The following is a 5,227-nucleotide window of genomic DNA, read 5'->3' on the forward strand; positions in this document are numbered from 1 at the left end:
CGAAAGTAAGCAGTGTTGGGCTCACGTAACCCTCTCATTAGAATCAAAATGTTTCAACATTTGCCATGTATTTGGATGCTAAACTATTCTTTATTATAGGCTTTGTACTTCACTCGTGTTCCAATATCGACGGAAAAAATCATCCTCTTCACACGCGCAATAATGTACTTGGAAACATCACAGTGGAGCGGTGCTTACTGTGAATGTACGAATTGTACTACTGACTATTAAGAGCAGTGTAATTTTTATATGTTAGGTTGACTATTTTATTATTATATTTTAATAAGTCTACAATGAACAGGCTGCGATGTCAAGATTGCAATGCTGGAATGTGTGTGTGTGTGTTCATGTTTTTCTATCCCGGTGGGGACTTCAACCTGAATGCACACAGACTCATGGGGACTCGTCTTATAGTGGGAACCTAAATAGAGGTCCCCATGGGTAAACAAGCTTATAAATCATACAGAATGAGTTTTTTTGGAAATGTAAAAATGCAGAAAGTTTTCTGTGATGGGTAGGTTTAGGGGTAGGGTTAGTGTAAGGAGATAGAATATACAGTTTGTACAGTATAAAAACCATTAAGTCTATGGAGAGTCCCCACAAAGATAGTAAACCGTATGTGTGTGTGTGTGTGGCGTGGGCGCGATTGAACAGTGGACACATAAAAACATAGTCCGTCATTATACAGGACGACATTCAAACTGCAAAGTGTTAACTTATATTTGTGTACAGTTGCAATAAAACACAACATTGTGCTTTTGTAAAATAATTTCAAGCAATCCACCCCCTGAAAGGCGCTAATTTTAAAATTAAACTAAAATGCTCACGACTGCACGGGCATTCATAACGGTGCGCGTCCACGGCGAGGAACGAGCAGAACAGAGTAAACGTTTTTCAGTTAATTCCTACTTCCATAGGAATTCATTTGAAACGCTCGCTCAACCACTATCAATGTCAGTGCAGACGAACATATTTTACTTTCGCTTTTAAGTTGGCGATTCAAAAGCCCCCAGGCGGTGTCACACGTTGATTAACCGGTGGTAAAATATTCTCACCGTCATATACCTAGTATATTTTTATATAGATACAATAGGCCTACCTGATTTTGAACACAAGAGGGCAGTATAGCCCTATGTATGACATGATTTTATGGGACTAAATAGTACAATTACTATTTTTAAACTTATAAATAATTCTTAAATTTAAAAAAAAAAGAATAAAATGGGTTTAGTTGTGATATTTGTATACTTTTATATAGAAATAAATGGTGTATAATTACATTTTTGAAGATATGAGGCTTTTAGTGTTTCCTTTTTGTACATTACTTTAATCCCTCGCCATAGCAAAACTGTTTGAGATATTCAATATCCGTTCACAATTTAGCATCTTTAATGTATTTTCATCATGTTGAAAAAGTTTGGTGTGAATAAAATAAACCACTTAGCAGGAGTGGGTAAAAATGCAGAGGCTGAATTTGCAAATAAATCCACATTCAAACCAAAATATCTGACTTCCTGTTGGTCCAAGCTAATGACTGTAAATTAGAAAGTTGTCCAGCTCGATGAGACCAATATACTTACTGATTTTTGTATTTGTGGGTAAACCTAACCCCCCCCACACTTTTGTCAAAAACATTTTGAAAGTGACACACTTCCTGCTGCCAGTTGGTGGCGCTATAAATTTGACTCACAATAGTTACATCCATCTGATCGGCCTCTTACCACGAACACACTGCTGAAGTTTCATCAAGATCAGTTAATGTATGCAGAAGTTATACCACTTCGTGTTTCTCTTTTCTCGCCATAAATGCGTTTCCTCACCACGGCCAAACCATTCGAGATATCAAAAATCCGTCCACAATTTAGAATCCTCAATGTCTTGACTTCATGCACACCGAGTTTGGTGGCGATTTAATTAATTTTCTAGGAGAAGTGTTTCAAATTCCACAGCAAGCGTTCTCCAAACAACCCATAATAGCTGACTTCCTGTTGGGCTGGCGTGAAACTTGACAGAGGGAAAGTTGTTCGGCCCGATGAGATCTATATATATACCCGAGTTTCATATTAATTCATGCAAGCGTGTTTGATATATGGACCATGTTTTCAGACCCCGTTCAAGGGGGCGCTGTTGAGCCCCCCTGCCACGCCCATTTCTGAAACTTTTCACATGTCTACTGGCTAATAAGTGTTATGTGCCTGTCGAATTTTATCCCATTTCAAGCATGCTAAGAGTCTCAAACGCATCCGAAAAGAATATTAAAGTTTGATGCGTTGCCACGGCAACAGTATCTAAGATATCAATAATCCTTTCACAGGTCTACATCTGCCATGTGTCTACATTATACACATAAAGTTTGAAGCAAATCGGGTAAAAATAAGAGAGTGATTTCAAAGCATTTTGAAAGTGACACACTTCCTGCTGCCAGTTGGTGGCGCTATAACTTTGACTCACAATAGTCACATCAATGTGATCGGCCTCTGACCACGAACACACTGCTGAAGTTTTATCAAGATCAGTCAATGTATGCAGAAGTTATAACACACTTCGTGTTTCTCTTTTCTCGCCATAAATTTGTTTCCTCGCCACGGCCAAAGCGTTCCAGATATCAAAAATCCGTCCGCAATTTATCATCCTCAATGTCTTGACTTCATGCTGACCGAGGTTGGAGGCGATTGGATGAATTCTCTAGGATGAGTACATCAAATTCCACAGCATGCGTTTTTCAAACAACCCATAATAGCCGACTTCCTGTTGGGCGGAGCTAATAACTTAGAGTGCGGAAGTTGTTCGGCCCGATGAGATCTATAAGTGTACCGAGTTTCATATTAATTCATGCAAGCGTGTTTGATATATGGACCAAGTTTTGAGGCCGTGTCCAAGGGGGCGCTATTGAGCCCCCCTGCCACGCCCGGGTACCAGCTTCAGTCCGGCCCTGATGGCCGCGGGTTCTGACCTGTGTGAAAAGTTTCAAGAGTTTTTGAGCACGTTAAGGGCCTCAAAAGCCCCTGAAACCTTGAAAAACAAAGATTAAATGGAATAGACCAACCCCCCCCTCCACACACACACAGACACACAGAGAGAGAAAATTCTCCAGAAAATCCACATTCAAACCAAAATATCTGACTTCCTGTGGGTCTGAGGTAATGACTGTAAATTAGAAAGTTGTCCGGCTTGATGAGAACAATACACCTACCAAGTTTTGTGGTTCATTCACAACGAGTTTGGTGGTGATCGGATGAATTCCCTAGGAGGAGTATTTCACATTCCATTGTATGCGTTTTCCAAACAACGTATAATAACCGACTTCCTGTTGGGCTGGTGTAAAACTTAGAGCATGAAAGTTGTTCGGTCCGATGAGATCTATATGTGTACTGAGTTTCATATTATTACATGCAAGCGTGTTTGATATATGGACCAAGATTTCGGACCCCATTCCAGGGGGCGCTGTCGAGCCCCCCTGCCACGCCCAGGTACCAGCTTCAGTCCGGCCCTGATGGCCGCAGGTTCTGACCTGTGTGCAAAGTTTCAAGAGTTTTTGAGCATGTTAAGGGCCCCAAAAGTGGCAAAAAGTCACAAAAAAAATAATGAAGAAAAAAAATAAAAAATAAAAAATAATAATCCTTACGAAAACAATAGGGCCTTCGCCCTTTCAGGGCTTGGGCCCTAAATAATCCTTACGGAAACAATAGGGCCTTCGCCCTTTCAGGCCTTTTAGAAGACGCGAGTGCACTAGAGAATAAATAAAATAAATAAAGAGCGCACGGAAGGCGTGAGCGTGCTAGAGAATAAATAAAATAAATAAAGAGCGCACAGATGGCACGCTAACAGGCTAGTGAATTACTAGCGTGTTGTGCTAGCAATAACAATTTAGATTGAAGCTAGCGATGTCAGGTTAATGTGTGATGTTGATTAAGTTATATTTAGCAGCATAAATAACAAGGAATGATAGTAAATAATGATTAAAACAGAAAGATACGAAGCTTACAGACCCAAACCAATGCAACGCAGCAGCAGCAGCAGCAGGGCAGACAGGAGCAATCGATCCAGACACTGCGTGATCACGCTTTGCGTGATGATGTCTTGAAGCACATGTAAAATCAGTCCAGTGGTGTGGCAAAATGTCAGAGGCAGGTGACGTCATGAACCAGGAAACTATAAAGCCTGTCCAAAACAAAGCAGCGTTAGCTTCTTAAGGTCTGAACAAGTCGCTTACAGGCACGTAGGAGATATGGCAGGTGACGCAGAGTCACCTAGTCGTAACCGAGTTACAGTCGTAACGAGGCGTTCCCTTTCAAGGGACCTCGCACTGCGTCGAATTGACGCTAAGGGAACGTCTATACCAGTGCCACCATAGCGAGAAGTGTCTGTCCTGTGTGAAATCATAAGAGCAGCACTAGGACGAGAGCACCCGAGACCCCGGAGTAGAGTCCAAGTCCAGAGAGTAAAATCTGACAAATGTATGCGGTGAGGACCACCCTGCCGCATCACGAACGTCCTGAAGGGGAACACCTGATAATAAGGCCTTAGAGGCCGCCATACTCCTAGTTGAGTGGGACCGAACAGCCATAGGAGAAGGCTGTCCGGTCGACTTTGTTGGAAACTTTTCCTTCGTCAAAGCAGAGACCAGGAGACATTGGGATATCTTTCAAGCAGAAGTTATTCTTTATTGAGGACTTCACTGTGCGTTGCTGTAGTCATCCAACTAGTCTAACTAAGGAACGTTGCCTTGCAATTTATATACATTTAGGGGGAGGGATTTACATTGAGGTTGAACAAAGCATTTAAATGACACTGCATGAAAAGTGGGTTTTTCTTCCCCGTAAACGGCCGGAAATCTCCATAATTTTCGGCAGTTAATGTCAATTTACAGCCTGTGAACGTCGCGTTCGTCTGTGCCACATATTGACGGAAACGAACCATGACGTATGTGGAGAGCTCGCGGAGGTGCTAATGGCTCTAATTTGCATATGAATAGCAGCGCCTGCGCCTTGCCAGAGAATGGCTTGAATTTCCTCACTCAGTATTGGTTGAAACCACTACATTTAAACAAGAAAAATCACTCGTGATTGGTTGGCAGATCTGTTACTATTGGTGACCCTGGGTCATTATAAATTTAAACCCCACCCCAAAATTATAATAATTATATATATATATATTTATTATATATATATATATATATATATTTATTATATATATATATATATATATATATTTTTTTTTTTTTTTT

General features: G+C 41.0%; 1 protein-coding gene across 1 annotated transcript in view; it reads left to right on the forward strand.

The window, feature by feature from the left end:
* LOC311080295 (macrophage mannose receptor 1-like) overlaps window positions 1-5,227 on the forward strand; it is a 181,869-nt gene that overhangs the window by 144,184 nt on the left and 32,458 nt on the right. The gene's annotated exons all lie outside the window — the stretch shown is intronic.

The sequence above is a fragment of the Abramis brama genome (assembly GCF_963993115.1).
Source record: "Abramis brama genome assembly, chromosome: 3".
NCBI lineage: Eukaryota > Metazoa > Chordata > Actinopteri > Cypriniformes > Leuciscidae > Abramis > Abramis brama.